The 22,017-nt window shown below is 46.1% G+C and overlaps 1 long non-coding RNA gene across 2 annotated transcripts in view; it reads left to right on the forward strand.

Annotated features, from left to right (window-relative positions):
- LOC149869498 (uncharacterized) overlaps positions 1–22,017 on the forward strand; it is a 103,782-nt gene that overhangs the window by 63,754 nt on the left and 18,011 nt on the right. For both annotated transcript variants that reach the window (XR_016441483.1, XR_016441484.1), the window contains 2 exons: positions 7,069–7,212; positions 14,713–14,837. This is a non-coding gene — a long non-coding RNA (uncharacterized LOC149869498). The remainder of the gene's footprint in view (positions 1–7,068; positions 7,213–14,712; positions 14,838–22,017) is intronic.

The raw sequence follows: 22,017 nt of genomic DNA on the forward strand, positions 1-22,017 counted from the left end.
ACTCCTGGCAGCGCACGGGGGAACAGGGACTCCCCCAATACCTGCTGATCCCCCCTGACCAGTTTGTAGCAGGCCACAAGGTCCCCCCTTAGCCTTCTCTTGTGGAGGCTAAACAGGTTCAGGTCCCGTAGCCTATCCTCATAAGGCCTGCCCTGCTGACCCCTGACCAGGAACAACTTGGAGGTATATAGGCTGGGGCTATGGGAATGGAGGAGGCCCCAGTTTGGTCATGTCCTGTAATCCCACCAAAACGGAAGATAATTCCAGAGAGCAGGTTTTCCTGAAGCAAGGTTTGGAATATTAAAAATAGAGTTACTGCAGATTCACAAGAGAAGCACAACTGTCCCCAACCCCAAGTCATCTCAGACTCTGTCTGATCATTCAAATAGACTCTTTCTGATCATCTAATATGGCAGCACCAGCTCTGAGGCCTGAGCCTCCCTCTGCTTGCCCTCACTGGAGAGCATCGTATTTTCCCAAGGCATTCACCTGCCACAACTTGATGGAAAACTATGTAGAATTCTGCCTAAGAGGAAGAAGTGCTCATCCAGTCAGCCAGCCCCTCGGCAAAACTGGTGTTGTCCTAAGATGCCATATGGCAAGACCCTGATGGGGTCTGAACTGGGAGCTCCTCCACCCCTACACACTCTAATTCTGTGATCTCCCTCAACTTTGGCTCCAGTTGTTAAATATTCACAGTTGGAGCTACTTAACAGCACCTCCCAGGCTTACTGCCAGTTACCTCCCACAGTCTATCTGATACTAGAATACGGAAATGTGGATATCTTAACTGCCTCTCACCCTCCTCAGGCATGCTTCTCCTGCATTTCAGTGGGCTTCTCACCATTTCTGCCATCCCTTTTGAGTCATTCCTGGGCTCATCCAGCCAGTCAGCATTGGACTTTGCCCTCCAGCTGCAGCTTGGGTCTTCTGTATGAGGAGGAGGGACCTGTAGTGAATTGAGGGCAAGGATCCTTTCATTGAAGGGCTCAGTGTTCCGGCTGGGGCAGTCCTGGACAGGCCCTCTCTCTCCAGCACTCTCAGTTTCCTAGTGGGGACATCCAAGCTGTGGCATTGGGGCTGCATTGCTTGCAGCACTGCACTCCACATTCCACGAGCATGCCTCAGCACCACTGGGGCTTTTTGGCCTCCTGCAGGTAAGGGGAAGGGGACTGTGGCAAGGCACTGTTGGTGCCTGCCACTTTAAGGGCTAGCCAGAGAGATGGCAGGTGCCTGATGAGGATGACCATTTAAAGCTCAGCTGTCTGTGTTGAGAGGAGTAGCTTGATACCAGCCAGCAGGGGAAGAACAGCTCCCTGCTGAGCTCCTTGGACCAGGAACAACTTGGAGGTATATAGGCTGGGGCTATGGGAATGGAGGAGGCCCCAGGTCCTGGGCATGACCTACAACTGCACCCTGCCAGAGTACGGAGGCCTGGTGCAACTGGCAGTGGTGCGGCAGCCCCAGGAAATGCCAGGACCATGAACCTCCCTGGTGAAAGGCAGGCAGGGGGCACCTGATAATCTCCAGCCCCTGCACAGTCCTGGCTGGGGAAAGCTCAGATCTGTGAGATCCTTGAGAGGCCTGAGGCTCACTTGATCCAGTAGAGTTGTGAGGGAGAGAAGGCAAGCTGGTCAGACCTGACTGGATGGACCCTTGACTGGTCAATGCTAGGGCCAGGACCCAAGGCAGGTCAAAAGGGCCAGAGACCCACTGCAAGGGATGCCCAGAGCAAGAGGCTCAGGATTCCAACTGGCCTGAGGGTGGGGCCAGGGCCTAAGGGGGAGCCAAAGGCCCCAGAGAGGGGACCACAGCTTGCGAAGGAGAAGGCTTACAGGTGAGCTTTGCTGCATGGGATGCCATCTGCGAGGCATGGCCCCCAGTGTAGGGGAAGATTTGGAGCTGGGGATATCACCCCTAGTCATCAGTGTCTTAAATGGGTAGCCTCCTGCCTAAGTAACATCATAGTCATTTATCACCAGGGCATGGCAGGCAAGAGAAGCAGGCAGTTAGTCCAGAAACAGGTGGGCAGGCCAACATCTAACTGGCCCTGGGAAGGTCCCCTGTTACAAGGACTTGGATTGGAGGATGGGGCATTCTTCTTTCCCACTCCCATTACCCTGATATACATCCCACCACCTTAAGCTGTGAGTGGCCCTTTGACTTATCTGAGTGTGTTCCTTAAAAGGTGACCTCTCTTTTGGTTTTTGGTTTTGTGAAGTGCTCCAGCTCATGTTGTTGGGAAAAATATTAGCAATCATGTTTTCCTCCCTGCCTGGTACTCAGTCTTAAAATGGTAATGCGTAAGTCCAATGCCTAGTGCATGATTTGGGCATTATCAGCTATGCTAGACTGTAACCACTTAAGGGGTCAGTAATAAGTGTAAATTCCTAGCCTAACAAATAATATTGAAAAGTTCTACTCCCTATTTGATGGCTAGGCATCCTTGTTCTATGGTGGCTGTGGCAGGGCACCTTGGGTGCCTGCCACTTTAAGAGGCTTAAGCAGACTGTGGAGCAGCCAGCAGGTGCAGTGTGGCCTAACAAGGTGGTCACATGACCACAAGAGGGTTCCTGGATTGGAGGATGGGGCTGGGCAGCCTCAGTATAAACCCAGGCCCTCAGAACTGAGTCAGCAGTGGCTCAAAGGATGCTGCCAGAGTGACATCACCTAGCTGGACCTGCTGCTCCCCAAACACCTGGTGATTAAGTGTAGAACTATGGGGCTGGAGGAGGTTCTTGGTCCTGGAGCATGAACTAAAACTACACCCTGCTAGGGTTGGATGGTGTGGTGGGGCTGCCTGTGGCAGGGTGGTCTCCAGGAAATGCCATACCTTGTGCCTCCCCAGTGAAAGGTGAGGATGGGGCACCATATAGCCTCAGTCCCCATGACTTGGTGGGTTACCCCATAAAGGGAAAAGGCAAGGGGTGCAGGCATGTCATCAGGCCTAAGACCCAAGGGGCATAAGGCCTAGTAACCCCAGTAGGGGTGATGTAGTGGCCTCAGTGAGAGGGCATGTGTGATTGGGCTCCATAGAGTAGGGTCTGTATAGATGGGCCTGAAGGACTGTGCATAGGCCAGCCTTAGAGATAGAGTGAGCTATATTTGGAGGGGCTCAAGAAGGTGGACCCATATGAGAAGAAGAGGGCTAGCTGCTCAAGAACCTAGCCAGAAACACTTGACTGGTCAATACTGGGACCAGGACCAGAATGGTCAAAGTGCAAGGATGCCCACTGTGAGGGATGGCCAGAGCCAGGTGCCTGGAGTTCCAACTGACCTAGAGGCAAGACCAAGGCCTATGAGGCCAAAGGTCCATAGGTGACAGAAGGCTGGGGCTAATGGGGTTTAGCCCTCCTCAACTTGTGGCAGCCTGCTGTGGGCTCCAGGTGGCTGCAGCAGGCATGGGGAGGGGTGCACATGCAGCTAGGATCACATGTGTGCATGATTGGCTGCCCGTGAGCAGCTCATCCAGGGAGCATGGCTCCTGCTGCTATGTGTACCCTGGGAGGGCATTGGGGATGTGTGCCCCCCGATCTGTGCACAGGGTGAGGGCAGGCTGCCATTGTGGGCTGGAGACAGGGTGTTGCCAGGTTCTTCCCAGTGGGGGCAAGCCAGCTGTGCTTGGGATGGGCAGCGGTGGCTTTGAGGAGGAATACGGGAGGGCTGCAGCCACCCCAAAATTCGCCATATCTCCTCCAATCCCACTCCCAGTGCTGCCACCACCTGCCCTGCATACAGTGCAGCCCAACCCCCCTGCTGGGAAGACCCCGGGGCAGCTCCCCAGCCACAGCCTGCAGTGGCAGCCCACCCTTGCTCCATGCACAGATCTGGGGCACATGGCCCACTATGCCCTCCCAGGGTGTGTGCAGCAGTGGGAGCCGCCACCTCCTCCTCCAGCAGCAGGGCTCAAAGCATAGTGGTAGCTGCCTCTGCCACACATGCAGATTAGGGTGGCATGCACCCCCTGGGCCTCTGCTTGTCCCATCACCTAGCCCAGCCAGGGCCCCACTCACTGCAGCCCCTGCTTCTGCCTGTGCCCTGCTCCCTCCCTCACCGCTGAAGGCTTCAATCCCCTCTCCCTCCCTCCTTTCCCCTCTGCCTATAGACTTACCTACTGGGGGGGATGTGCGCATATGTTCAGCCCCCGCAAATAATTTTTTCTTCCTCTGCCTATGCAAAGGTCCCAGAGGGGGCCACTGCCAAGAGGGAAAGGGGTCTAGGGAGTTTGCATGATGGAAGAGGTTAGGCCACCTGACTAGGAGGAATCCAAGTCGGGGTCTGACTTATCAGACTGGAATATAATGGGGCCCAGTGTGAGGCTGAAGCCATATAGTGATGCCATCTGTGAGGTATGGGCCATGGTATAGAGGCAGTACAGAGCTGTGTATTATGCCCTTGGCATCGGACAGTAAAAGGGCAGCCTCCTGCCTTATAAACAACTATTCCCAAAATTATATCAAATGTGTGGCAGGTGAGGCACTGGCCTTGAGATGGCCTCCTGTCCCAGTGATATACCGACTTTCAAGATCCAAAAGTCTATGACTAGTGTAAGTGTCTGGCCTGTTCTCTCCATTAACATTTTGGGTTAGCACAGCTCCCAGGGCAGTCCCAGAGGCATTGGTCTCTAATACAAACAGCTGGTTGAAATCAGGTGTGTATAGTACAGGTCACACAGGGCATCCTTGATACTTTCAAATGCCCCTTTGGCACAATCCATCCATTTTATCTCTTGCCCTCAAGTACCTTTGATTAAATCATTTAGTGGGGTCACCAGCTCTGAAAAGTGGGGGATAAACCTCTGATAATAATTGGCTAGGCCAAAGGACCTAACCTACCTCTTGGTCCTAGGTCTAATATATCTTTGTAAAGTTTCCACTTTATCCAGCACCAGTTGAATCCAACCCTGACATACCACAAAGCCAAAATACTTAGTCTCTTTCTGACCTAGTTGGCATTTCTTTGGGTTGGCTGTCAAACCCAATTCCCTAAGACCCCAGAGTACAGCTCTAAGGTCTCTTAGATGTTGGGGCCAGCTAGGTGAAAAGATCATATCGTCGTCTAGGTAAGCCACTGTGTACCCTGGATGTGAATTTAATCTCTTGTCCATCAGGCACTGGAAGGTTGTGGCAGCACTGTGGAGTCCAAAAGGCATCCTCTGGAACTCAGAGACCCCATGGTGCACCAAGGGCTGTCTTCTCCTGATCTTCATGAGCCATCGGTGTCTGCCAATACCCTTTGGTCATATCGAGGGTCATCATGTATTGGGACTGACCAATCTGTTCTACCATTTCCTCTATCTGTGGCATGTGGATTTAATTTGAAAAGCATCAAACTTGGCCACCACATTCACTTTTTGGAAGTCCATGTACAGCCTTAGGGAGCCGTCCAGTTTGGGTACAATAACAATACAGTGGGGTACAATACAATGGGGCTTCTCCACTGGCTATGAGATTCTTTGGTGATCCCCTTAAGCTGGCATGTGATCTCTTTTCTTATTTCATCCTGTAGCCATTGGGGTAGATGCTGCCAATACTCCTGGACCACCTTGCCAGGGGGTATATATATGTGGTGGACTGCACCCTGAGCCAATCTGCGTTCTTCTTGAAAGATATCACAAAACTTTACTATCAGTTGAGTCAGTTGCCATTGTTGTTCCCTTGTTAACTGTTTCTACATTCCTGGGGTCCCAATCTCTTTGCCCTGCAAATCTTCTACAGATGGAGGACCTAGTTCGCATGGATCAGGATTCATCAACCAACCATTCCTGTTCCTTCTATTCTTTTAAAACATGGTATACTTGTCACTCTCGCCCCTGTCCCGGTCACACTATTTCATAGTCAATGGAACATACCCTTTGTGATATCTTGTATGGTCCTTGCCATTGGGCTAGTAGTTTGCTGTTGTTACTTGGTAATAGGAGTAATACCTTCTCCCCAGGATTGAATTCTCTCTTTGTGGCCCTTTGGTCATAAATCTTTTTCTGTCATGTTTGTGCTCCTCATAGGTTCTCCTGGCCAATTTTCTGCACTGTCTGCAGATGGTCCCAAAGCTTAAGGATATGACCTGTCATGGATCCCTGTCTCTCCCACCCTTCATGGACCACACCTAGCAAGCTGGTACCCATAAACCAACTTTAAGGGGGAGAACCCCAGTGATGCCTGGGGTTTTTCTCAGATCATGAACAACAAAAGTGCCAGCAGTTGCTCCCAGTCTTTGGGGTTTTCTTGTATGGCAGCCCAGAGCATCCTCTTCAAGGTTTTATTAAAATGCTGCACCAGCCCATCTGTTTGTGGATGGTATATTGCCATTCTCAAATGTCTAATTTGCAGGGTCTTACAGCCCTTTAAGACTCCCGACAGAAAGTTCTTCCCCTGGTCCATTATACTTTCTTTGGGTAGTCCCACTTGGGCCACCCATTTCAGTTCTGTGGCAGTCTTAGTGGCAGTAACCAATCACAGGGATATAGCATCCAGAAACTGAGTGGCATAGTCCATGGTGACTGGAATGAACTGATACCCAGCACTGTACTTGGGAAATGGGTTGGCTACATCCATGATGATGCGGTCAAAACGTTTTTCAATTATGGGCATTAAGGGGGCTCACTTGGGGAGTACCTGAGAGACCCTCTGACACAAGGGGCAGACCTCACAAAGCTCTCTATTTTCTTATAGAAGCCTGGTGAGAAGAATCTTTTTAATAGATTTGTCTTATCCTGACCTAGGTGCCCACTGGAAGGCAGGGGATGAGTTAAATGTATTAATTCCTTTGATACCCCCACAGAACCAGCAGTTGGGCATTTTCCTCATTCTCATCCTCCCTTCATACCAGCCTGTACAATAGATCTTGTCTCACCTCAAATCACAAGCACTGAGTCATCATCTTGGGCTTGAGGATCTCATAGATCTGCCAGACTATGCTGCTTTTGTAGACATTCTGGAAGACTTCTTCCTCTGCCTCATCAGTCTGGAACCACCCTTGTCTGGTCACCCATTCCAAGTCTAATTCATTTCATTCCTGATTATTGTTGTCTGACTGTCCAACCATTCCTTCTCCCCTGTCTTTCCACAGTGATGGGGTTTCCAGATTTTTGGTTGCTTTCTGGAAGATGTGTTTGATGTCCCAGCTCAGTATCAGAGGGCAAAGAAGTTGTGGGGACCAATTCAACGAGCAACTCTTTCATCTTTCTGACCACTGTCAGACTTCGCTTGCGCTGTGAGTATATATGCTTCTCCCCATGTACACAGATCAGCTTGGTCAGGGAAGTTGGTTGGTTTATTTTTTGGGGGATCAATACGGCCTTGGAGAGGGTTTACATATACCTGGTATCTGTTACAGCCTGTTATTTCTGGTCTCCTTGTGTCACTAGTACCATGGGGCAAGGCAAGAGTCCCTCAGAATTGGAGCCAAAACTACAGTCCATAGGCTCTGGTTTTCCCCTAGCTTCCATTGCTTCAGTTGGCAAGGTTGTTTTTACCCGTGATGGTCCTCTTTTGTCCCGGAACTTAAGGCACATCCATGCTCAGTAGCCCCATGAATAAGACTGTTCATTCTTCCATAATCTACCCAGTCTGGGCTCCCGTGCTCCCAATGGCACCTATTGCATTCCTTGTCCTATGTCCTGTTAGGCTTCCCCCTCTGGGGCACTGATCTTCTCAGCCTCCATGAAGGTGTCACAGAGCGAGATCCCCGGGGGCGGCTATGATACCCCTGGTGGCTCTGTGACTGTGTATGCTCTGCCCCAAGGGCACACTCTTATCTCTCTCTCTTATCTCAACTTCTTTGATGGAAAAATAACTCAGGAGTCTGTCCACAGGCCTTCACTTAGTCTTGGTTCACTGAACTTTACTCAAGCTCCCTGATCTGTGGACCCTTTGCCAGGTCTCTCTTCATTATGGTGCTGCATAAAACACCTCAGGCCTTATGGGCCAATTGCATGGCCTCAACCACTCCTTTACCACGCCCCATGCCTCACAGGTGTTACATTGCTGTTATGCTCTGTTGAGGCCTTGGCCTACTCAGACTCTGCCCCTTTGATATAGCTAGGTCTTCTAGCCTAGATCGACTGTGTTGGGCTTGGTTTTGAGGCACTAGCCCACAAACTCCTCTTATTACTGGGCCCCTGGCCCTTGCAGCTCACACCTCTCTGGCGCTGGGCTCTCTGGCCCCTTGCAGCTCACGCACCTCTGGCCCTGGGTGCACTGGCTCCTTGTAGCTCATGCCCCTCTGGTACTGGGCTCTTTCAAGCCGCTGAGACTTGACCCCTTTGGTGCTGGGGCTCTATACAATCATGTGTCCACAATGAGGCCTCCTCCTCCCCTATTAGCCTCTTCCTGGTCCACTGGTGCAAACAATACAACAAACCTAAGCCCCTGGGCTACAACATAACATTAATAATAAAGGCAGCACTCTGCAACTTTATGTAGGTCCTGTGGTGTCAATGCCTATACAGTCAGATGGGTCACAAGTTGGCTGGAGGGCTGCACCCAGACAGCGGTGGTGGTCATTTTCAACCTGGAGGGATGTGGGCAGTGGGGTTCCACAGGGCTCAATCCCTGAGCCCTCACTGTTCAATATCTTCATTGGCGACTCAGATGAGGGGGTGAAAAGCACCTTGTTCAAGTTTCCGGATGACACTAAGATGTGCGGGGAAGTGAGCACACTAGAAGAGAGGGACAGGCTACATCTAGATCTGGACAGGTTACAGAGGTGGGCAGATAAGAATAGGATGGATTTCAACACGGACAAGTGCAAGGTATTGCACCTGGGGAAGAACCAACAGCATACCTACAGGCTGGGGAACTTCCTTCTTGTCAGCATAGAGGCAGAAAAGGATCTTGGAGTCACTACTGATTCCAAGATGAACATGGGCTGCCAATGTGGGGACACGGTCAGGAAGGCTAACTGCACCTTGTCATGCATCCATAAATGCATCACGAGCAGGTCCAGGGAGGTGATCCTCCCCCTGGTGTCTGCTGGTCTCCTCTATGTGACAATGGTCAGGCCGCAGTTGGAGTACTGCATCCAGTTCTGGGCGCTGCACTTCAGGAGGGATGTGAACAACGTGGAGAGGGTCCAGAGGAGGGCCACTCGCATGATCAACGGGCAGCAGGGTAGGCCCTACGAGAAGAGGCTATAGGACCTGAACCTGTTTAGCCTCCAAAAAAGAAGGCTAAGAGGGGATCTTGTGGCCACCTATAAATTTGCTAAGGGGGACCAGCAGACACCAGGAGTAACAAGGAATAATGGTCATAAGTTGACTGAGAGTAGATTCAGGCTAGATATCAAGAGGTGCTACTTCACAGTCAGGGTGGCTTGGAGCTGAAACCAACTTCCAAGGGAAGTGGTGCAGGCTCCTACCCTGGGGGTCTTGAAAAGGAGGCTAGACAATCACCTAGCTGGGGTCGTTTGACCCTAGCATCCTTTCCTGCCCATAGCTGGGGGTCGGACTTGATGATCTGCTTAGGTCCCTTCCAACCCTACCAACTAAGAAACTATGAAACTATGCCCCTTTAAGAGAGCCAACTCTCCCCCCTTAGAATACCAGCCCCTTTTATCTCTGGGCACCTTGTGAGCTCCTAGAGTCTTACTGCATTTGAAGGTAGCAAAGCAGGCAGCCAGATGCATGGGGCCACTCTCTGGTGCAGGAGCACCTTCTCCTGGCAGTTGCCAAAGAGAGAGTGACCCCCAGTCAGCCTCAGCCCTGAGCTTACATGTGCCCTGGGCCCCTTGCAGGCCAACTAATCACCTTGTTAGCCTGTTACTCAGGCAACTTGCAGCTGTGGGGCTCAGTGTAGCCTGCCAGGGTCCTTTGCTAAGCTGTTTCTGCTCTTAAAGGCACAGGCACCCCTAGGTACCCTGTGACAGAAGGCTTTGGCCAATTTTAGGGCTTCCTTGGAGGATTATTGTTGGTGCCTTTGGACCTCTGCTGAATGCCCCCTGCCAGGTCCCCAGTGAATTGTTCCAGTACTATCATATCTATCACCTCAGCTAGGGGGAGTGTCTCTGGCTTGAGCCATTTTTGGACTAGATCTTTTAAAGTCTGTAGTAGGACACAGGGTCATTTTCCTTCTTTTTCTTTCTTTCCCCAGAATCAGATGCGGCAACTTTCAGAGGAGATTTCCATCCTATACAAAATAGCCTCCTTCAATTTTTTTTATAAGTCATCTGCCTCTTCCTGGGATAAGGCCCCTATAACCAGTGTGTGCTTGCCCTGTCAACAATAGTCCCAGCTGATAGGCCAAGTGTTCTGGGGGCCACCCTGCAGCCAGGGCTAGTCTCTCAACTGACTCTAAATATTCTTCAGGGTCATCTTCTTTGTCCATTTTGGGCAATCAGAACCCTTTCACTAACCCTATTCCAACCCCATGCCTGACTTGCAATTTCTAATCCAAAGTTTGCTGTTGTCCGAACAGGTACCAAAAGGTAGGCAGCTTGTTCCTCAGCCCTTGTCTGGAGCAGCTTGTCCATTTGTCTTTGTTGGCCTTAAAGACAACAAAGACAAATTTATCTGAATCAACAGAACCTGTACTTGCATCCCTGCTGCACCCAGCAGGGTTTCCTGGGGTTGCCTTTCCATAGGATGTGTTCTTTTTTGTTGGCCCTGGGTTCTGTAAATTCCTAGCCAATGCACCACATGTGGCAGTGCCAGCTCTGGGTCCTAAGCCTCCTGGAGAACATCTTATTCTCCCAAGGCACTCACCCACCATGGCTTGATGGAAAACTATGTTGAATTCTGCCTAGAGGAACCAATGCTCATCCAGTTGGCCAGCCCCTTGCCAAAAGTGTTGTCCTAAGATGCCATACAGTATGACTCTTATGGACTCTGAATTAGGAGGTGCTCCACCCCTAAATTCCTGCCAGAGGCCTCCCTAATTCCATGATCTCCCTTAACTCTGGCTCCAGTTGTTAAATCTTCACAGCTGGAGCTCCTCCATGTGATCTAGTGTGGAGGATTGGGAGTCAACCCAGCTGGGCTGACTTCCCACCCCTGGCATGATCTAGCACTGGGGATAGGAAGTCAGCTCAGCTGGGCTGACTTCCCATCCCCAGCAAAACATTGAAACAGCATTGAAACAGCATTGAATGGAAAAGAACAGCTGTTTCGAATCAAAATGAAATTTGAAACGGAATGCTGTTCCGTCTAACAGTTGAAACTCAAGGCGAAATGAAATGTTGCCTTTTCACACAGCCCTAATGATCATTCTGAATGCAAGTGGATCATATCTTTATCCTTCCCCTTGCTATCATGCATTTTTTCTCATTTATTTTAGAGAGACACTTTCCTAAAAACATTAGGGACAATTCCCCTCCCCCGCCCAAAAAAGTGTTAGTATCACTCTCCTGTAAAACAAGTTACTTTGTTCAGGAGACTAGGAATCCAATTAGATGGGCCCACTAGGTATCACAACATAATTTTACAGCAGGGTTTCCAGATGCTTGTAAATTTAGGGATAGACCATTAAAAAAAAACTAAAAATGCCTGTCTGTAAAATCTGTAAAACAAGAAACTAAGCCACTGGAGTTTGACTGTCATCTAGAAGAAGCTGGAAGCAATGTTAAAGGACAGAGCAGACATGTGCCACTTGGTGGCTGAACAGGAGTATAGCACCCTGAAGGGTGCTCTCATTAGGGCTTTGTGGCTCAAGGAGTCTTCACAGCTCTCTCCCTCTCCTTCTCCCTGCTGCCCTAGTCATGTGATGCTGCAACCTGTCTGCCTGCAACACTGCTTACCTCACAGGTAGGCAGAGAATAGTCTTGGTTTGGGGGTCTGTACCAGGAGGGGGGGCCAGAGTCAGTGCAGGGAGTAAGGCTAGGGGATGGGATGGAATAGCAGCATGATGTAGGGCATGGTCAGGGGCATCAGAATATGGGGGGTGATTAGGAAACCCCTGGAGTGGGAACAGTAAGCTGTAAAATCATTCCTGTATTCAAGCAGGGTTGCTAACTCAAGAAACTTCAACTAATCCATTTCCACAGCCTGGCAGAAGGCTTACATTTACATTATGTTAAACATAGGTCAGTAAAAAAGTTTGGTTGTCAGTAAAAAGTTTTATCTTGGATTGGCTATCCTATTTTAAAAATTTTTTAAATGGCCTCAAAATAGTTTTTCCATACTTAATAGTATTATCATTTTACAGTCTGCTGTTTCAAGCTCTACCAGAGCTAGAAGGAATTGTTGTACCTCATGGAAAAATAGAACTCTCCCTTTCTAGCCCTGTTAGGGGTTATGAGATCCCTTTTTAAATCTGTCACTAATGTAACAGCAAGTATTGCTTCTCTTGAGTCATAAACCTATGTGGGTTCCTCATTTTGGGGAAAAAGGAAACATGCATCAGTCTGGACTTTTTAACTATTTTAAATTGCCTCAAGTTAGTCCCATGGCATGCATGTCTTGGGTGCCAGACAACAGATGAGGTTGTTATAGGTACTTGATAAACACAACTAATTACATGGATAGCAGCACCCCATTTGTAGTATTTGTGTGTATTTCCTCCAGTTGCTGAATAAATTATTTTTGGTAGGGATTCTATAAAAATCGGAATGTATTGTTCTTCTATTTACGCTTTTTTCTTAAATTAATCCTTGACACAAGCTAGATTGAAATTTTTCAAGGGGTGGTCAGCAGCTGCACAAGCCCAAGAGCAGACTAGAAAACAAACTGAGCTTTGCAGTGTGAATGTAAGCAGGTGTGTCTGATAGGCTCCTAGCCACTTCAGTTCTAGTCTTTGTCAACCTCTTCACTTTCCTGCCACACCTTGATGTTAAAGAGAAATAAACATGAGGCAGCGGGCTGTGGGATCGGGACAACTGCAGCAGGGGTGGGCAGTCGGTCTGGTCCATATGCGGATGCGAGTTTAGTGAGACCTCTTCCACAGGGCTCCGCCTACCCTAAACCCTGTCCTCACCACACCTGGCTGGGTAGCTATCTATCTCTTTCATACGGATGTGTCCAGTCCTTTATTCCTTGAGTGCACTGAATCCAACTTGTCCAGACTCACACACCACACGGTCAGCAATGCCTCCCATGATCAGTGCAACCTCACAGGTATATTTCTCCCTTAGAGGGATAGTGATTATCAATCAATCCTTATGTAAATCACTCCTTGTTTGGAGGGATTCTCAATCACCCATCAGTCCTTATATATGTGATGGGCTAGCTGGTAGTGATTTAGCCCAGGGGTTTTGAAAGGGTAAAAGATGATTGGAGGACTTGGGATTCCCTTTTCTCACCAATCAGGCCCCAGAGACTCACCCTTTATGTCCCCTGATTGGCCCCTGGGGTCACCTGGAGGGGGATAAAACGGGCAGTGTAGCTGACTCAGAGGAGACCAGCAAGGGACCACAAGGAAGGAGTCTTAAAGAGCTGGCAAAGAGCTGGGCCAGCGGGGTGGGAGCAGTTGCCCCAGAAGAGCCTGAAGGAGCAAGACCTGCAGGCAGCGGTTGGACCCTCAGCAGTACAGTGTGTGGCCGACAGGAGAGGCTCCCTGCTGGGCTGCAGGATCCCCTAGGAGAGGCTGCAGCCAGCAGGAGAGGCCCCCCAGCTCCAGCAAGGATCTGAGCAGTGACCTGAGAGGTTCCCAGCCCTGCTTCCAGCTCCTCCAATAAGAGGCCAGGCAGCTTGATATGAAACTGGGGATCCTGGAAGGTCAATATCCCCAGCAGTTTGGTACAGTACTAGTGCTGGTGGCTGTGTGGTAGAGTTTCTGCCTATCAGATGAGAGAGCTGAGTTCAAGTTCTAGCTGGGATGACCTGGAGTGAGTGAAGCAACAGGGAGGTATTCTTGTTGCAGTGGAAAGGGGTCATTGTGTTTTCCTCACTCCAGGTACCTAGGCCCTATATTCCTTAGTTGATGTTTTGTATTTTGTGCCTTTTATATTTCACCAACCAGTATTGTTTGTTCTGCTGTTTGTGTTTTATATTTTGTTAACCCTGTCTTTTGTCAACTAGATGAATATGTCTATGATTGTAAGTGTCTAACCATTGTTGAATCCTGCCCCCTCGGGACATTGTAGTGTCCCCTATACCCCCTGGTTTATACTGGTTATGTTCCCAGTACTGTTCTCTTATTAAAAGGTATATGCTTAAGTCCCCATTAGTGATCTGGCTCTGCTCTATAAGGGGAGGAGAGTCCCTACGCCTCCCACAGTGCTTGTGCACCTGCTCTGATCCCTTCAATTCAAGAGGGGGTACCTCTTGGTGTACTGCCCGGGTTACATATAAATCGCCCTCAGAGGGATTATCCATCATCAATTGGCACTCACCTAGATCCCTCCAGGTAGCAAGTCAACTCTTAATCAATTAACCTCCTGTTCACAGAATTGTAAAGACTGGACTTTTCTTTCAATCAACCAGTCTGGGTTACAACCAGTCTGACATGCAGGTGCCTCTTAATTCAATTGGTTCTGATTCCTTAGCAGGTAATCAGATCCTCACTCTGGTCAACTGCCCCTCCAGCAGGGTTTCAAATCAGACCACTACTTTCCTAAGCCCATCCTTGGCTCCTAATCCAGTCATCCATAGCTGGCCCACAGCTGGAACTCACCACACTGACTTTCCTCCCAACTTCCCTGGTGTTCAGTCCCGTTCTGGGTTCCCTGTGCTCCTGGCTTTGCTCCATGCCTCTGCACCAACTATGCTACAGGCTGCAACTGCCTGTATGCTCCCCCTTTCTGGGGAAAGTGAACTGGCAGGTTTTTCTTTCTGCCTTCCAGGTTTCTGGGCCAATCAGTGCCAGCTCCTAAAGCGTGCTTCAGCGTATGCTGGGAAACTTACCTCCTTTCACTGGCAGAGTCCTCATTAACACTATGTGGGGTGAGCTGACTGGCTCTGCAGCTGGGTAAGTTGGTTGCCCCAGTGTCAGTGTCTTCCTTTTGGAACAGGGGCCGGGGACAGTTCCCATATGAAATGGCAAGAAAATGGTGTTGCTTTACTGTACATTTGCAGCTCCTTGGCACAATCAAACAAGGGTGACCATCTGGTTTTCAATGGAACAGTCCCTTTTAAACACTTGTCCAGGGTATCCTGTCAATTTGGTCAACTTAACACTTTTGTCCCATTTTCAGTGGGATGCCAGGGAAAGATGTTTAAAACAGGGCTGTCCTGGGAAAAATTACTGTTATTCCTCCCACCCCCGATCCCATTCTTCAGTTCACTTAGCTGAGACTGGATCTTTGAGACAGCTGAGGATCCCAGAAACCCAGTGGACAGTGGAGTGTCCCTTTTTTAGATCAGAAACTTTGGTCACTCTAACCAATGTGTACACTTTTATGGAAGTTAAATTTCTGTGGCTTCTCTCTAAGTAAAAGAGGGGTAATTTACCATGGGCTAATTTCCACTGCATATAGGCAGTAGGGCTGTGCAAAGTTTCAGTTTCTTATTCAATTTGGTGGAGATTCAGCCCAATTCGGTGGACTAATTTCTGAATCCAAATTGAATCAGGAAACCCTTTAATCTCTCCAAATTGAACCAGAACCCTCTGAATCGATTTGGAGAGATTCAGAAAGATTTGATGATTTGGACATAAACACATCTTTAAATGTTTTTTCTACATACCTCAAGGTACCAGGTGGCTCATGAATGCTGAGATGGTGGGATGGATGGAGTGTCCCACAGGAGCGCAGGGAGGTCCCAAGTGCACTCAGTAGCAGACCTGGAAGTGGACCAGAAGCACTTCCAATCCACTTCCAGGTCCACCAGGGAGTGTGCGGGGGGACCCCCTGCGTTCCCTGGCTCCACGACTGGTTTCTAGATCTGGGAGGGCACCCGGCATCCCCCCGTGGCTGATTCCTGAGCTGGTGGGGCACAGGAGGGCCCCCGGCATACTCAGCAGCAGCCCGCAAGTGGACTGGAAGTACTTCTGGTCCATTTCTGAGTTTACCACCAAAAACACGGTGGGCCCCCTCGCACTCCTGTGGGACATTCCTTCCACCCCAGCATCACAGCATTCAAAAGCCATGCCTCATACCTTGAGGTATGTAGAAAAAACATTTAAAGCTGTGTCTATGGCTGCATTACTGATTCTCTGAATCAGCATCAAATCTTCAGATTTGGATTCAGCCGAATTGAATCAGGACAGTGATCCGAATCAACAAATCAAATTACTGTCCCCGATTTGGGCCGAATTCAAATCTGAATCAAATATGGTTCATTTTACATGCCCCTAATAGGTAGCTGTTGTGGAACAACCAGCCTGTGGTAAGCATCCTCCTTTTTACTACACAATGAATTGTTTGTACGTCCATAACTTCAGAGTCCCATCTCATTTCTTGCTTCCACTTGCTCTGGAGGAGCAAGAAATCTACAAAGAGTCTTAGGTACCTAACTGCCATACTAAAGAAGAAGAAAACATATCTGAACACGTTTAATTCCCTTCATGGAACTAGACTGTTGCAGCTCACATTCAGCTGCCCAGAGGAAGTAAAGCCTGCTTTATTTTATTGTGCATACTGTGATTGAATAGAAAATACTTTGTCTTTATTTTTAATTATATTTCAAGACCTCACAGCCAAAGATCTTTTATCTCTTCTCCTTTCAGCAGAGAAAAACAATCTCATTTATGCTGGGAGTAAAGTGGTAGGGAACTCGGAATTACTATAGTGCCAACTAACTACGTAATGATACCAGCTCTGTTGCCTCCAGGATTCCTACCAACCTCTCAGAACAGACCGGGCCAGCTGTTTAGGGGTGGAATGCAGAATTTTCTGAGTGTTGAGTGCTGAGGGCTTAAAGCAGAATTATGGGTAGCAAAGTTACTATGTTAAAACACATTCTTTACTCAACAGATATGCTCCCTCTATATCCTAGAATTGTGGCTGCTTACTTTACTGCCCAGAAACCTAATTTTATTACTGTTAGTGCCGCAGAACCATTGAGCTTTGGGAGGATGAGCTGTCTACTATTCTGTCTTACACATCATCAACAAAATTGCCAGCTAAGTTTCTATTGCACAATCTTGATGACTAGTGATGACATAAAAGGCAGAAAGAACATTGTTTATTTTTAACTTTCAACTGGAATTTATAGGTCAGCAGTTGGAAGGGAAAATCATTTTGATTTGTAAACTGAGCAAATATGAGATGGAAGTCACTAAGAATGAAAAAAATATAGGTCTTAATTTTGTCAATTTTAAAGAACAATTTTGGAGTATAAACATGTTAATTGTTCTGCTTTGTTTTGTCAAGTGCTCTTCTCTGATGCCTTTGTTTCCACAGTAGCATTGAAACGTACAGTAGTGTCAATCCCAACCATTAAAAACAATCATAAATCAGGCCTCAAAAAATCATGAGGTCCCGAACAATCCTACGTTTTAGAAAAAAAAGGTTAGGAGATTTTTTTTTAATTTCCTTTTGCTTTGTGAATTTTTGTCATGCATTTTGTGTTTTCAGAATTGAAAACCTGAGGGCTAGAAGGTTCCTTAAGAAGATGAAATTAAGAATTCCTTTAAAAATGAATTAAGGTTGTAAATCACCAAAAAGAGTTTGGTGCAAATATACAAAGATATTAAAAAACAAACTAAATATTTTCCTGAAAGCCAGAAAATATAAAGCTCTTTTAGCAACTTGGAAAAAGGCCAAAGAGGATAAGATTTCATAATGGAAAGTTAAGAAACCTTTCTCATATCACAACTACAGGAAAGTAATTCTGCCCCCCAATTTCTGTCTATTAGGTGAACATATCTTAAGTTACATTATCTTCTTGTGGTCCATTGATGTCCAAATGTGAAAGGAGTATAGAACTAGTCTTGGCTAACTGGCTATTAAAGCAAGATCTTTTAACACATGGGCATCTTCAATGGCATCTAGGAAGTCCACAAAACATTTTGTGGACTATCAAGAAGTTCAAAAGTCCATAACAAAATAAAGCCAAATAATCAGGAAATATTCTAAAATTACTGAAAAACATTAAGTCTTGTGGGCAGATTATTTAAACAAATATGGAGTTTATAGCCAGGAAATGTTTTGAGCAGCATCTTTTAAAAACAGATTAGTAGATTCCTTTAAAGAGTGTACTCTAACTTTATAACCTTCTTCTGTTTACCTCAAATAAAACTCTCTTAAGACTAATGTCCACAAGTAAGAATTTTAGTATAATCTGAATTGTCTGAGAAACTGAATTTGGGGTTGAACTGGATTTCTGACAGAAAGTTTGATAATCATGATTTTATAGTGACGACAATCTCTCCACATAATAAAGAGGCTGAAAAGGAAGTCCCCACGTGGCTTCAGAAGAACAAGAAAAGTGGTAATGAACAGGAGCAGACTGAAGCACTGAAAAACCATAAATAGTTGAATATAGATGAAAGGGTTACATTAAGAAACATACTGAAAAATCAGCAATAAACCAAGGTGTCTTATTTGACTCTATGCACTATTTTAAGACCAAAGCAAAGTTATTGTACAAACATTCTTTGTTTTATGTTTTAAATAGTTTCTTATCATTCCATTGTTTGAAAAGCCAACGGTTTCCACTGAAGCTGAAGGGTATAATATAGAATTTTAGCAAAGGCTTAGCTGAATCCAAAGAAAGTATGGTGTCAGAGCTTCTGTATTTGTATCAGTTTTATCTGGAACACCCTAAAAAATAAAAGGTTAGTCAAGGCAGAATACTAATCTGGCACAGTGAATATTTTATGGTTCCTTAAAGTAAAAACCCCATCAAAATAATCTCAAAATAACTGATATAGGAGGCATGGATAGAACTAGTTTGTGTAGAAAATTATTTTTTGAAGCTGCTCTAAACAGAAACAAGCTGTTTTGAGACTCGGAAACTATGTTCAAGTTCTAAAAATTGCTTTATTTATTTTCAAACCCATTCATACTTCCTGGTTCTGGATGGGGCTGTTGAAGAAAGCCTCTGTAACATATTATCATTTTCTAAAGTAAGTTTATTATTTAGAATAGAATAGAATTCAGTGTTTGCTCCTATGAATCCTTTACTAGGCAACAAAAGGGAAGAATCATTGAGTTAAACAGAAGCTGTATAGTTGCTGTCATTAGTGATTTGTATGTAGCATTCTCTATGCAATAAATCTAGCATAAGTCTAGTATAATTGTATTAGATGATTATTAGGAGGTGACAAATAATTAGCACAATCTTAGTTGTAAGCAAACACACCACCATTGTTAGGTTCTTGCCATTTGTGCTGACTAAACAAACCAAAATAGACTTTAGCTGCCACTACAAAACTCTGTTTCATGTGAACAGCTCCTGTCTCCTACAAATCTGATCATAGAAGCAATAATAGCTGGTAGGCAATCCATTATTTGCTACCCATACTGAACACAAGCCATGTACAATAATGCATTAGATGGTATTTCTACCTGGTATTTAGACGTAAAATTTATAGCTAGGCTTCCTGGCAGCAAGCTGTGCAGGTTGGGAGTAGAATCTGATTGAGGTGAGTGAATTAATGTGGGGGCTGTTTGGAATGTCGTCCAGCTGCCGGTTACAATAATGTTTGTTTGCCTTTGGCACAAGTGTAAAATGAACTGCTGTAGATTTTCAGAAGTGTGAGCGTACGTTTTTATATCTCACACTGATGAATACTTTTTTTTTGTATCCTACAAGTTTGAGGAAATTGTAGAATTTATTTGTAGATGTGTATTTACCACTTGTGAGGCAAAGAGAGGAAATGTTGCCTTAAAGACTGAACTTTGGAAAAGAGAGAAAAAAAAACCTAAGTTAATCGAAAGCTGGATAGGTAAATTACCCTAATTTCACTGTTTGCAATTAAAGGTAAAGGGAGATCAAAGGATTTTGCAGCAACCAAGTTTGGAAGCTTGTAAGGAAGTGTTGTCTTTGGTTAAAATGTCACTGAAAGACATCATTTTGCATCTGTGTGTAGAATTTTATTTCCTTCAAGTTTGGACTCTTCTTCTGGAAGACACCAACTAAATCTACATGCAATCCCTACCACTCGCTCCTGTACACAACCTATTTTATCAATAGGCTAATGATAATGGAGTTTGTAATATGTTCGGACGTGAGAAGTGCTATATAAGATTGACTTGTTGTTATTGCTGATATAGCCTGAAGTTTCCCCAACCAAATCTGTCAATAACTGACACTAAAACAACAAGGTACAAAGTGCATTTGAAGAGTGTCAGACACCATTGCTTTTTCTGTTTTCTCCAGGCAAACTGTTCTTTAGATAGGTGACTTAACCTAGCTTTGTTTAGTTAGATTAAGAACTCAGTGGCTTGAGAAGGTAAAAAAAGATTAAAATCTGTGTAAAAATATCACGTATTTTTGTCACTTGGACTCAGTTTAGTCCAGTTATAATTTGTAAGTAAAATATTACTTGCTCCTGTTGGCCTTCTGTGTGGATGTAGCATATAATTTATGTTCAGTATAAATGACTTCAAAGAGTTTATCCAAGAAATTAACATCTTTCCATAAATGGAACATAAAAAATGCATACTTGTATCTATACCTGATTACTTAATTTACACCTGCAGTTCTAGGATGATAATCCTGTAGACACTGTATACACTGAAGATTGCTTTGTGTAACAAATTTGATATTTTATTTTCAACTATCAATTAAGAAAATATGGGAAAGAAAATGAGACCATTAAACATTAACCAGGAACGTCTTTGGTTAAATAATATCGCCAAACAGCTTATGCTTGGTTTTATTTTCTCACCATCTACTTTGCTGAATGCTTGTGACCCTCAGAAGCAACTATTACCTCCCTGTTAATGGAGGACTAGGTTTGGTCACAGAAAGATGCACTTAGAAGTGTGACCAGTAAAAGAAAAGTGTGTGGGAGCTTTGCGGGATAGAATTTCTTTTTCAGGTGGAATCTGTGGGTGACAAATTTGAAGGAGGTAGGGATTAATAGTGAAGGAGCAGGGAAAAGATAGGAAAGGAAAAATCTGAGGAAAGAGCATGAAAATGGCAGTGTAGGGAAAAGGGAAAAATGAAAAAGAACATGGGTGGATATAGAGAGAGAAGTATGAGATGAACAATTAAAAGAGGGAAAATTAGATTCAGGAATGTGTGGGGAAGAAAGAGGAAGGGAAGAATTGTAGGAAACAGATGAAAAAAGATGGTGGGGAAACACTGACACGAAGTAAGAGGCAATGAGAGAAAACTGAGGCAATAAAAGAGAAAAAAACCTTGAAAAAATGGAACTGGAGGTAACTGAGAGAAGAGTGATGAGATACATTTAATTGAACCATTTTATGTTACATCTATGGAATTACAGTGAAAACAAAGAATTGTATCACATACCTTTAGTTGTCATGACCATAGCACCAACACAGCTGTCAGGAGCTGCCCACTGTTGCAGGGAAGCAGAGACATGGCAAAAAATAGTCCAGTGCTATGGCACAGCCTTAGCCCTCCTAGAACTCAGGAGTCAGCTGTTGCCAGCTCCAGCCTTGACCATCACAGTCACCTTGTGCTTTTTTTAAGAGCATGGGCTCCATCCTAAGAAGAGCAAAGGAGTTTCAATCCTAAATATTTCAATTGTTCTGGTGGCTGAAGGTGGCTGAAGGTGGAAAAAGGCCTGGAGAAAAGGACAGTGGGAGAAGCAGGGAAAGGAAAACAACTTATAAAACGTTGTCATGGGGGTGGAGGGGAGGGGAGGGGAAAAGACTCCTGGATGAGGGCCATGTAGAAAGAGGAACATGAAAAAAACAGGCAGAAGTGGAGTCAAGGGGGTGGGGAGGACCAAGGATGTGAGAAGGCTAAACCAACCTGTACGTCTAACCTACAGGCCATGCCTTGGGGAACTGTAAAGATAAGAGAGTAAAAATGGAGTCTAGCCTAACAATTTCCACCCCTCTCAACACTGCCACCCTTCCCCCCAGCGATTAATACTGCCTTCAGAAAACATAGATTAGGTAACTGGAAGTGGCAGACCCATTCTTGTAGGCCAAAGACAAGGCAAAAAACAATGTCATATAATACTAGGGAGAGATCTCAGGTTTATTTCCTGAGATCCCACACTCTTGTTTTTGAGCTAGTTACCCAAAAGAGTGCTTCCTGTCCCAGGATGGCTCAGAAAGCAG

The sequence above is a fragment of the Crocodylus siamensis genome, chromosome 3 (genome assembly GCF_052110815.1).
Source record: "Crocodylus siamensis isolate JL-2025a chromosome 3, ASM5211081v1, whole genome shotgun sequence".
NCBI lineage: Eukaryota > Metazoa > Chordata > Crocodylia > Crocodylidae > Crocodylus > Crocodylus siamensis.